Source organism: Lactuca sativa, chromosome 2, assembly GCF_002870075.4.
Source record: "Lactuca sativa cultivar Salinas chromosome 2, Lsat_Salinas_v11, whole genome shotgun sequence".
Taxonomy (NCBI): domain Eukaryota; kingdom Viridiplantae; phylum Streptophyta; class Magnoliopsida; order Asterales; family Asteraceae; genus Lactuca; species Lactuca sativa.
In genome coordinates, this window is record NC_056624.2 from 14,563,181 (window position 1) to 14,577,232 (window position 14,052).

Genomic DNA, 14,052 nt, shown 5'->3' on the forward strand with positions numbered 1-14,052 from the left:
ATTCATAAATATTTCCATAGGTTATGAATAAAGAAAAGTCATATTCTTTTAATAGTTAAAGTCTTCCATAACTTGTCCTCAAGTTATAGAACTTGAAGAGTTTTTTTTTAATTAAAACTACTTTAAACACATAAGTTATGGAATTGAATAGTTTTGAATAGTTTCAAAATTTGCCCTCAAGTTTTGGAATTTGTAAAGTTTTCCCTTATGAAAACTTTAATTCCAAGTTAAGGCCTTAGAATTTTAAAAGTTAAAATTCAACCCTTATACTTTATAGTATTATACGCTAATTTTATATATATATATATATATATATATATATATATATATATATATATATATATATATATATATATATATATAAGAGCAATTCAGTCTTACCGTTAGTAGGTCTCATTCACGAAGCCGGTCTATAAGGGGGTATAAGGTTACTGCCTATAAAATGGCAGTTTAATGGGTGTCCACTCTCACCCACCGCTTCCTTGACTGGTGGGGGGAAGTTAGCCGAACAGGTAGGACAAGGACTAGAATTCTCTCTTCATTAAAAGTATTAATGATAAATACTAAGTAACGAAACTTTTATTAATTCCCAATCTTAGTTACTTAGGAAAATGTGAATTTGGTGCTAACCCATGAAATTACACTTTGCACTTTGCTTAAGTCGGTTAGTGGAGCGTGTGTGGTTAACCGGCACACTAGCTGGATGTAACAAGGTAGGCAAATGGTAACTTAAAGTTTATCATAGTATCAGTGGAGCGCGTGTGGTTAACCAACACATCGATTGAGGGGTAAATATTAAGGGTACCAAGTATATTTGCATGGTTATCACACCTTGTTTTGTGATCCTCGGCATCCCAATCACAAAATTTAAGAGGGCACAATCGAGATTGAAACATGCCATTGAACAGTTCAATGAATCTTAAAAGATCTAGGAGTTTCAAATCCAAGTAAAACCTAATTAAATTATTTTTTTTTCATAGTGGAAATTGGTGAATCGTCATTCGCCTACCTTCAAATATTCTATAGCTTGGATTACGGCATCCCTCTTCCATGTTATAAAAGTATTGTATTGGGCCCTAGCCTTAATATTTCATATCGGGTGTTATATTAAGGACTTTAGATAACCTATCTTGAATATCTCCCAAAAGATGTCTAGTTCAGACATCTATGATCTTCTTGAATCTCTTGGAACTTCACTTCCTCCACCTCCTCCAATTATTCTCCCTCACCCACATGTTCAAGGTCACTCAAGCCCTAATGGCAAGCAAGGTCTATGTGTGCTCACATCTTGGAGATGAAGTCACATATTAACAAGCCAGGAGAGTTGGGTGTCAAAGTCTTAAGAAAGTTGGTTGTGCAATCACTTTCTAAGTCACATAGTGAGTTACCTCTGGGACTACTATGAAATAGACTATGACATGACCCTTAATGATCATAATGAGTTACCTCTGGGACTACTATGAAATAGACTATGACATGGCCCTTAATGATCTTATCTATTTGCTTGGTGCTGCTAAATCAACAATGATTTGGAGCTTTGGTAAAGCAAATTTGATTCGTAGATCAACTTCCCAATCTACCATGGACATTGACAATGGTAACATTAGATATCTAGAAAAGCCTTCTCTTCCCAAGGAAAGGGATTGACCATAGTCAAATCGGTTGATCAAATGGTAAAGAGAAAGGATAGTCTGTGATAGTCCCATGTACCATTTCCAAAGAGTCCATATGTTTCTCTTGCCAAAGGAAGGGGCATTGATTGCGAAGTTGCCTATTTACCTGAAAGATCATAAGGTTGATCAACTCAAGAAGTTTGACTCTACTTCAGATAAAGTCCACTATCTAACTCTGTTAAGTTTCTATTATGAGATTCTTATTACATGATGTGATTGGGTCACATGTTGATGTCTGAAGAATCAAAGAAAAGTGAAGAAACTTAAAGGAAGTATATACTAATTCTAATCGCAAAGATGGATTTCGATCGCATGGTTCGGTGATCAGAATTTTGAGTTGTTGCTAAGGAGTTATGATATATTGCTTAGGAATAGATAACAACAAGTTTTTCATATGCTTTTGCACTGTAAGGATAAGTGTTTCCGCAAAGCTTTAAAATAAAAGGAAAAGTTTTGATTCCATTTATTCTAAGTATCCTTACAATGGCATTTGTGAAAAATTGTTGCTTATGTGATTCCATTGATAGCAATAATGGAAATATGAATTTGATTCTTTCATTTGTGGTAGTGTCTAAATTTACCAAGTAAGGAAGATTCTCATCACCCAAGTTTCAATTGGACCGAAACTTGGACTCATTCAAGTTGTATAGTATGATGGATGAGAATTTTCACCTTTGGAAAATTAATAATAATTCCTTGTTCACATTTATATGTGATTCAAGTGAAGGACTAAGGGATCGAGTACACATTCTTATACACTAATCAAGTCCACCACAAAAGATCGATAAGACTATTTGTCATGATTTACTAAAGTTTAGTAAATATGGTTATACTTACCAGTTTAAGTATAATTTTGAAACATTGGAAAACGTTTCGATGTATGGCAGAACGAATAAGAAGAATCAAATTAGGCAGAAGGATAAAAGTTTCTCAAATATGAAAAGATGGGTGAGTACTTTAGTATCATGTTTTGTGATCATCTTAATGATTAAAGAACCATATCACAATTGGTCTTCTAAGGACATCTTAGTGCATTCTTATGGCTAAGAAGAGGAGTCATGAATTGTTGAAATGATTAAATCAAGAAGATGAGTCATATTTCGGTTCAAAACAAGTCTTAGAGTCATACTCCAAGATTGTAACTTGAATGGCACATCTTAAAGAAGGTTTATAACACTTGTCAAGTGTAAGAGTAAAAGTGTCCAACTCTTGTACATTTGAAACTGGTAAGTTGTGATGTTTTGGATAAAACAAAGACCAACTAAGGCCAATTGGTTGAAGTGGTTGTCTTGATAAAGAATCCACACTATCTCTTGAATATTTGGCAAGATAGTCTTATATGTCAAGAGGACAGTGGGAGTCTTAGAGATCCTGAAAGGATTTCAAGATCTAATCAAGAATAAAAATCTGTAGTTTGACACTAGCACACAACGTGAGGTTTATAACCTATCGTGTTGACATATTTCTATTTCTGTGCCCATTCTAGTTAAAGTTGGCTTTGCATATGAATTCTGAGAGTTCTCAATTGGTTGCATAACAACTTGGAAGCAATGGCAGGCCCTTGTGCTTCTAGGTGGCAAGAAACTAAGACTGCACAAGTTCAATCCACATGAGTTTGGGTTTGTCACTAATCTTGTCTTATGATTATGGTTTTGACAAATTCAGATGGATAGGAACACATACAACATAGAATCTAAGTGTCATAAGGTTTCTCTCCGATTCATGATAATGAGCGTGAGGAAACGCTTTCACTAATTAGATTTTAGGTAGATAGCAATTGTGATATTTGAATTCTCAAAGTCGTTAGTGGAGCGTGTGTGGTTAACCGGCACACTAACATGGACTTGTGAGGAATGGCAAAGGTCTAAACAATTGAGACTATGATTACAGCATCCCTTTTCATAGTTCTGAAACTGTTTAGACACACATGTGTGTTATCTAAAGTAAGGTGTATGATTTTGATAAAGTTTTATCAAATCATCTCGTATCAGAAATCTGAACGTTGATAAGAAAGTCAATAAAGTATTGATTTTTAGAAGCTTAGCTGATTTCTGAGTACATGTCAAAGCTATTGGGAGCATAAGTGTTATGCTAATAATCATCATGTTAGTGGGAGCATGATAATTATTATTGGTATTACAAGATAGCAATGTTAATTATAGAAAACAAAAGTTTCAATTCGTGAAGTTGCAGGGGTTGAAAAGTTGTTTCGCTATAATTAAGGGAGAGGAAATTATACTTCATTTCAATTCTAAAAGCTTAGATTGAGGTTTTAATCATCTTTAGTCAAGGATATATATATGAATTTTTTGTTGGAATGGCTCAACATAAGGAAATTCCATATATGGGTCCATTATTCGCATTCTAAAATTCGATTATAATTACGACATCCCTTTTCATAATCGAATTTTAGAATGTGAATAATGGACCCATATATAGAATTTCCTTATGTTGAGCTATTCCAACACAAAACTCATATATATATGAAATTATGAGAACTTGGCTGTAACACCGGATTCCTGGTACAATTTCTATTCTTATATTTTTCTCATTCTGCCTTGAACTCGGCGAGTTAGAGGCCCGACTCGCCGAGTAGGAGCAATTTTGGGGTGGGATTTAAGTAAGGGACTCGGCGAGTCGCGTCCCAGACTCGGTGAGTCCGTGCAGGGCGAGTAAAACCCTAACTCGGGTGTTTGCACCCTATTTAAACACTCTAACTCGGCCTCCCTTGTCCCTAACACTTCCAGAGAGCTGTAGAGCGAAACCCTAGCCCCCATATTGTTCTTGTGAGTGATTTTTGGCTTGGTGAAGGAAGTTTGGAGCTTAGAAGAAGAAGGAGGAGGTTGAAGAGTGCAAGGAGGGGAAGTAGATCTGAAATCTACACTGTGAGAAGCTTCCATTCAGGTAGAAAAGTCCCTACCTTGATCACTAGTTCATTAGATCCCCTTTTTGTCCCTAATTGGTGTTTTTTAAGCCCTAAAAGCTCAAACCCCATGTGTTTATGCTCTATGTTCTGAAAGGACTTCGGATTTGGACCTTATAGACATATTAGAAGTGTAAAGTCTCTGTGGTTGAAGTGATTAAGGTCCTTATTGAGTGTATGACCTCATAAAGAGCTTGGAATTGCCTTTTGGAGCTCATAGGGCCATGCAAGCACGTAAAGTTTGCAACTTTACGTGATAAGCATGCCCTAGGAGCTTAGATCTATGGTTTGGAACCGTTGCATGTCTCAGATTTGGTCTATATGGGAGGAGGGTTGAAGGGACTCGGTGAGTTCCAAAGTGAACTCGGCGAGTTCTATGATGATGGTCTTAGACTCGACGAGTTGGATGAACAACTCGACGAGTCCTATGAAGATTGCCTGGAACTCGACGAGTTGTTCTTCAAACTCGGTGAGTCATATGAGTTGTTACTGACTTAAGAGGGGTTTAAGTGTAGAAGGTCCAACCCTTCGTAGCTGCATGCAGATTAGCAATTTAACGTGTATCAATGTCCCAGAAATGCAAATCCTCAAGATGGATGCTCTGGTGAGGATTTGGAAGCGAGTAGGAGATCTGCTCGGGGGACTCGGCGAGTTGGATCGCGAGTCGGTCTAATCGTCCCAAGTAGTGAGTTAAGGGTGACTCAGTGAGTGGGAAGAGGGACTTGATGAGTTAGTTCTGGGATAGTAGAGGAGGGACTCGGCGAGTCTGTGCCATGACTCGGCGAGTCCAGTCAACTGGAAGTTGACTTTGACCAATGAGTTGACCTTGGGCCAGGGGTAGGTCGGTCATTTGACCTAAGGGTATTTATGAGTGGCTAAACTATGTATATGGATTTACAGCCGAAGGATTACCAGTACAACAGTCAAACGTCTAGCAAGCAGACTTTCAGCAGCTACTTTTCGAGGTGAGTTACCTTTCAGTAGCGGTGGGTCTACTGCCACAATGTCGGCCCACCAGTAGGAGTTGTGTGTTAGATGATTGTCTTTGTGATATTCATCTAGGTTGTTACTACCTGATATGTTATATGCTAGCATGATATGTTATATGTGATAGTAGTAGAGTTCGGTTGTTAGGACCGAAGGGTAGTCAGACACCCCAGATACGTTTGACAGTATGTGATGTTATGTTTATATGTTAGTATGATCTGTTATATGATCCAGAGGTAGTAGGAGGGAATAGTCCCCGAGGTTCGGTCGTAGGACCGAAGGGTAGTCAGCACCCCAGAATGGCTTGACATGGGTAGTCAGCACCCCAGAATGGCTTGACACGGGTAGGATGGCACCCCAGAACGGCCGCATGGGTAGGTCGGCACCCCAGAATGGTCGTACCGGGTAGGTCGGGCACCCCAGAATTGTCTGGCAATATGTATGTTATATGATTGTATGGTATGTGGTACGATGGGGGAACTCACTAAGCTTCGTGCTTACAGTTTACAGTTTTGTTTCCAGGTACCTCTTCTTCGAAGGGGAAGGAGTTGGCACGGTAGCGGCACATCATACACTCACATTGTTTTCCGCACCATGAGTTATTTTGGGATTTTGTACTCTGATATTTGGTTGTTTTCATATTTCGATTTTCAGACACGATGTATGTTATGAAATGGTTTGATCAGACCATGTTTTATTTACAAATGTTTTCTAAAGTATTGATTTAAAAACGAAATTTTTGGACGTGAAATTTTGGGATTGTTACATTGGCAAATAGAAATATTGTAGCAAAAGGATTGGTCTGATATCATGTCTTTATGTGAGACATCATGAATCGTGTCTCATATGCTTCGGATATAGGATCGATTGCATGTGCTATAATATTCATCCTTTCTAAAATTTTCCAAATGCATGGGGCATTAAGAAGGGAAAAGGTCTAGAATTGGATATAACTAAAATGATTAAGCAATTGTCGAGGATAATCTAAGGTTTACCAAAGATTGGTTGCTCAGGGACAGTTGGAACAGTACAAGAAAAGGTTAAAATAACTACGGAAATTTGCTATGAAAGTAAAATCTCTAGTTATTTTGCTACGGAATGGCTTGTCGTAGCTATTTTGCTATAAAACTTGCTACAAAATTACATTGCGTAGGTAATATTTGAATAACTATGGAATTTTGCTACAGAATTAAAAACCATAGCTATTCTACTATGGAATATACTACAAACTAATTAGACGTAGGTATATTTGCTACAGAATTAGCTACAAAATTGCATTTTATAGCTAATATTTGAATAACTACAAAATTTTGCTATGCAATCGGAGTCTATAGTTATCATGCTACGAAATTTGCTACAGAATTATAAGGCGTAGGTATTTTGCTACAACTGTTGCTACAGATTAAAGTTTGTAGTTACTTTGCTATACAAATTGTTACGGAATCAAAATCTGTAGCTATTTTGCTACAAAATTTGCTACCGCATCTAAGTTCGTAGTTAGCTTGCTACGACATTTGTTACAGAGTCACAATCCGTAGCTATGTTGCTACAGAATTTGCTACAAGATCATAGGTCGTAGCTATTATACTATAATATAAAAACCATAAATATTATATAATAGAAGTTTCCATTATGCAATTTAAAGTGTTTGGAGGTTTCTCAAGTAAAGTTTAAACCCTTAAAACTGAAATTTCGAATTACATTTACTAATTACTTAATTAAAAATTATTTTTATATTTTATACATTAAATAAAATATTAAATAACCAATATAAAGTAAAATACATTTTAGACCTTAGACCGTTTTATGGTTTTCAGTATTCAGTATTTATGACTAACAATCCTCATGAATTCATGACTCACACCGAGGAAACCGATTCAAGGAAACCAAAAACCCATAAACCGAAACCGATTCCCACCTCTAATATTTAAGATTGAAGCCTTTCTTAAATTGTGAGTCCAAACTTTAGTAGCAACCATATTGCATTTGAGGTAAGCAAGAACCGCCAAAATCTTAGAAATAGTTTGGTTGGGGGCTGGTCACATCCCGTTTGTTCGATCGATTGTGGTGCTTTCTGATGCTCATTGGACCTCGACCGAACCTCTTAATAGAAAATAGGGTTGTGCATGGGTTGGTTTTGGTCCCAAACCCAACCCAACCGCTTTCTGGTTTTTAGAACTTAATAGGATTAGTTTCTGGTTGGTTCGGTTTCTCGGGTTCTGAGGTCGGTTTGGACGGTTTTTTGGTTTCTTAGGTTCAACCCATACACTGATCACAGGTTATGGGTTTAAACCCATGGGTTTTGGGTTCCAATCCATTTTCCATAAATGAAGCAACATGTTAAATACTTCCAAAAACACCAACTTGAAGTCAAGTACTTCAAAAAACAAGTGTCTTACAACAAATAGTCTATTACAAGTTACAAACCAAAGCTTGAAATAGTCTATTACAACCAAAACACAATCAAGTATTGGTGGTTTCTCGGGTTGGATCGGTTGGTTTCTTGGGGCGGTATTTCGTTTTTAATTGTGGGTCGATTTCTGGGTAAAAACTGAAACCGAACCCGATTTTTCGGTTTTTATAAATAGCAAAACTTAACCATCAGTTTTGCTTCAGCTTTGGGTTTTTCGATCTCGGTTTCGCCGGTTACTCGGTTTTTTAGTTTGGCTTTGCTCACCCATAATAGAAAATCTACCATTTAGAAAATACTTAAGTCACTAAGTCAATGAAAAGTGAAACAAACTGAAATGACTAAGTATCCTTTAACTTGAACATCAAAGAATTAGTTTTATATAATCTATATTACTTCAATTTTATTTCAGACTCAGATTTGGTCCACATCGGTCATCTTCTTTACGTATCAGCAACAAAAGTAAGAAAAGGACCAGAATCGTTAAGGCCTTTATTTACAACCACATTGTTTTTTTGTAAGTTCAAAAATTCAGAAACTAGAGGAAGTTGATGAAAGTGAAATGTTTTATAAAGCTGTTGGAGGACATGACTGTAAGAAAAGAATTTATGGGATTGGATCATATGACAGGTCCATTTTCTAAAAACTCTTCTCAAACATGCATTTCACCGGAGACAACTTCTGAAAAACATCATCTTGAGACAAAAATTCAGAAACTAGAGGAAACCATAGAGCAACAAAGGACGGGGTTGAATGACACGAGAAACATGGTCAATGATATGAGAAACACAAATAATCATTGACACGGTTTTTTATTGCATATTTTTTTATTTCTAGTTGAGTTTGATTATTAGATTAGTTTTATTGGTGTTTTGGACAAAGTAAAATTTAATTCCATGATAAACTATTTTTTTTAAAGAATTTATGTAATTTTTTTTGTTTATTACACTTTCATAATGTTGATTTTATTATAAATATGCTTTGGGAATTTTTTTTTGTCACTTGTGTATTGTAGTGCCCTGTTCCTCATTAGTAATTTCAAAAAAAAAAAATTTTGTTAATTTATAAGAATAATCAAATGATTAGGGAATTATATTCTAAAGACTTATATCGGTGAATACTCAAAAGAAAGACATTTGATAAATTGGAAGTTGTTAAATAATAAATAAAGAAAATTAAATAATAAAATAAAATGAAAATCAAAGCAAATAACAATAACATGATTATGTTAGAAATTCTAATAGCAAGGACTGAAAGTGACAATCTTAAAACTCCACATGTGAAGAAATTTGTTCCTATGGTAGAAAGTGTCATTATGGGTTATGTGAAGGCTATAAATGGAAATTGTGTGTAAGCCTCCATAGGATCAACATATTTTTTTGGGGTTCGTTTCTTGGGGCCGAATAACTCCCTTCGATCATATTTCCCCCATCAAACCCTAAGCACTCGAAATTCAGTACTCGTTCCTCTTGCGGCGCCAAAAGAAGAAGATTGCGAGAGAGTTACGTTGTCGGTTGGCTGCCGGAGTCGGAGTCGTCATTGGTGGAAGGAGGATTAGAGAATAACCACGGGAGAGCATCTCGTTTCAATAGGTATCGAGATCTTACACCTTTCTTCTTCTCTTCTTTTTCCTCTTTCTATCGAGAAACCTTACCCATGGCCGACAGCCTATGTTGCCGGCGGGATTTCTGCCACCATCAACTACCGAACGGTGGCTGTGGATAGGTGTGTACGTGTGTGTTTTGATGTGGAATCCCATAAGCAATTCTTTTTCTAGTCCCTCGTGTGTGTGTATAATGTATAATATTTATTGCGTCACCACCACCCTAAGACCATCACCGATCACCTTTTGCTGCCGGTGATTGGCCCGACCTGCCACCACAGGCCACCATGGATAGGTGGCTGTGGGTTTTCCCTCTGTTGTAAATGATTTTTAAGGCCATATGCCATGCATTCAAGTGTTGTCCCCTTTGATGCCCTTTATAACATTATATTTTTGTTTGTGGTGGTTGACCACCATTAACCACCACAACTCCACCATTAGACCACCATTTAATGATAAATCTGTGAAGGAATTTAATTTCCAGCCGTGTGGTATTTTAAGAGCTTAATGGGTTAAGTTATTAACTTAACCATAATATTAGAAGAAAATGATATATTATTGAAAATCTATAACTTTGAGACCTTATTAGGCCAAGCATTAAGTCCTTTCGGAAAACTTCATTAATACATCTTGTTAAACCAATATGTAATCAATTATGATGTCTAAAGTTATAAGGTTAAAGCTTAACCATTAAGTCCTTAATAAAACACCAAAAGTGAATGAAAAGCTAAAATGACACGTTTTTCCAATTCTACCCTTCAAATTCTAAAATCCGTTCAAGGCAATCCAAACATCTAAAAATCATGGGACTTACTTTTCTTGAAAGATTATTATGTATAGTTTGTTCAAATTTTAAATCACATTTCCAAATTCCAAACTCTTGAAGGGTAAAATGGTCAATTTTCTCAGAAGGGTCTATGCTGTCACAGATTACATGTTATGTCTTCTAAAAATCATAATAAATTCCTTAGAACCTCAAATGCTAAAATTCCAAAGCCTGTAGTTACATATGGATGTCTAGTTTCCTCCATAAAAGGGCTAGATTTAATTCTTAGTATATTTTTAAAATTTATTAAAATAATATTGAGTGGTCTGGAAGGCTGCAGAAATTATACATCAACTTGTGATGTGCATAATTAATTCTTCAAAACTCCGATTCATGAAAACTCATAGGTTATGGTTGGATAATAATGTCTTGTTAACCATGAATTTTTCATATGAATTAAATCCTAAGCCTCCTAGATTAAAAGTTACCGAGTTTGCATGTGAGTCCAGAAAAGAACAACTCAAGATGGTTAACTTGTAAAATTTGTTAAAATCAACCGAAAATGGTTAGGACAAGATCCTTATATTCCCAAAAAGCTAGAAGAGGGAACTATATAAACACAATTTTATCATAACCTAACTATGGATTTAAATTTACAAATTCAGGTCCCAAACAGAACACTAAAACCAAAGAAAAGTTAAAGTAATGCAAAGGAAAGTATTTTAGAGTATAGTTATGAAGCACAAGTTAAATAAGTGTTATAATTGTTGTGTAGGTGTTCAAAAGAAGGAAGTTTACGTGGCTATTGCAACTAGATTATTTCAAGTTACCAAGAGAGCTGAGTTACACTAACTCTCCTATTATGTAGGCATTACTTGTTTTATGTTTTTGTTCACGAATACCCTAATCCGGTAGAGTGAAAAAGGTAAGGCAGAATGTGGTTTGTCCTCTAGTGAGGCAAACTGCACTCTTATCTCTTATTCCTTAATTAGGGGTAAGGGGGGTAGTTCACAGAAGGGAGAACAAGGTTATGGTTGATACCAATAGTATGTGTTAGGAATGTTTATGTTTATGTTATGATTTTTGTGAAATGTTCTATGTGTGTTGTGTGTAAGTAAGTGACTTATATAATGGTAGAGTAATGTGTATGCTCTCTAAGCGTTATGCTTACCCGTTGTTATTTAACATTTTTCAGGATCGTCAAGTTTTAATAAAGAAAGGAGACCGGTGTGACTGCAGACGACATTCTCTCGAAGACTTATAAAAAAATGTTATGTATTTAAAGTTGGGATGTTTTTTCTTCCACTAATGTTTTCTTTCAAATAATATTTTATAGGTATGGTTGGAAGTTTTTGATAACCTTAATTGTAGTTTTCAAAGGGTAACGACTGGTTTTATTTTATGAGGATTTAATATTATATTTTATATATAAAAAAAATTGGGTCGTTACATGTATGTAAAAATTAGGTCATTACATGTATGTATTTTGCTACAGAATTAATCATATCATCAATTTTTGCTATTATTATTTTATGGAGTTTCTATGGATATTTTCACAAGTTGAATTGCTTTGGATTTTGCTATGTAATCTATTTTGTCATATACTTTTTGCAACGGAAGCAGACTACGGTAAATTTACTATGAAACATTTGTAACACAAGTGTATTGTAGTAAATTTTCTACAATACATTTTCTACGGAAGTAAATTGTAGTGAATTTACTATGGAATATTTGCTACAAAATTAGGTCATAATAAATTTACTACGGAGTACTAGCTAAGCCATTACCGTAGTGGATTTGCTACAGAAACTAGCTACGAATTTAGTTTGCAGTTAATTTGTGACAAATTTACTACGGATTGGGGCGTAGTTAATTCACTACAAACTTGCTATGGAAAAAAATTATAGTTAATTTGCTACGATGTTGCTACGGATGTATTCCATAGCAAGTTTTCTACGAAATAAGTCTATTGTAAATTCCGTTGCGAAGGTGCTACGGATTCTGTAACGAACCTATACTAACGATGAATTTGCCTAAAGAATGGATCCATAGCAAATTCCGTCACTAATCGATTTTAACTACGGAATATCATGTTTTAGCTACGTAATTTTTCCGTAGTTATTTCGGGTTTTTCTACGAAATGACCATATTGACATATTCTAAAAAGAGGAAACTCTTTGTCAGAAGTAATAGTCAAAATGTGAATATAGAAATATTCTCATAGGTGGAAGTTATTCATCAAATCTGTGTAAGATTAGGAAACTTAATGCATGAAGGATGTTCAAAGCAATGTACTTTGAATTTGAGACTTCGTTTCCATGGAATTGATCTCCATTGGAATACTCTGTAATGTCTGTTGACAAGTCTTTGTGACTTTGTGCATAATCGTTACAAAAGGATCAATGCATATAAGTTTAGAATCTAACAGATTTAGGTAAATGGCAGGAATTTGGAATTCTTGCATTTGCATAAAGGATTTGGGATTGTGAAATGAGAATCATTGGAATTATGTCCAATCGATCTATTTCACAAAGTAAATATCATAGACAAACTTAGTATGCATACTTGGTGTATGGCATAACTAATGTTTAGACAAACATAGTGTGCATACTTGGTGTATGACATAACTAGTGTTTAGAAAAAACATAGTGTACATGCTTGTAGCATGCGACAACTATTGTTTCAATTCAAGTATAAAGTTGATAGTTTGAAACAGTATGCAATGAATGATGGGTAATCAATATGGTGATAAATAAAAGGTGTTTTATTTATATTCATAAGTTCTGAGACCATATTGGATTCGATTATTCTTGTGTTTCACTTTGCATGTTTTGACTTCTAGAATAACTAGGTCGTTCTTCTTAAATGACTAAATTATTCAAACCATCCATAGTCATTCATATGTTGGAAGTAGATATGAATCAAGACTGTCATGAAGTTGAATTGTAGATGTCTAAGGTATGGGACATAGCAAGTGGTGCTACAACATTCATGAGTACTCATAAGTTCTGAGTATTGGATTCAACCCACGCTTATTTGACTTACTTCATGGATTTTATCACGAGTGATCATGAGACGATAATATCTTATATTCCTCAAACCTAGAGATATGAGTTGTTACTATGAGTTGGTTATACATTGATTGCACGAAAATGCATTGGTAACTTGATGTTATAAAACGTGTCTTTTTGTATGATTCAACAAGTAGTAGAACAAGCCATATGAGTCCAATTTTATCCATTCCTTTTACCTTCAGGATAAAAGCGATATATGTGTGCCCCTCGATGATTTAGTGATGACACCCCGAAGTGCTTGGCCAAGCCAGGACTGATTTGATTTGTTCAATTAGTCGGTCGTCATAAATCGGAAATTTGGAAACAACAAATGGACAGAGTGAATGATTTTAATCCATGTCTCAGTCCATATGATATCTAGAAGGGAGGAATATATGATCCCTTATCTGATGGACGCGTCATTAATTTGTTCAGAGTTCGACAGCAGTAGCTTTTAAGAGCTACGATTGCTAGTCGGGTTTTGAAGTCATACGCAATAATAGTTTTAGACTTATCCAAGTGGGAGACTGTTGGATTAGTGTCTAAGTCCATAACTATATTTGGTATGTACTTGACTCGATTGGCATGGTCCATTTGGGTTGCATGACATCATGCATTTGGATAGACCAAAATGGGA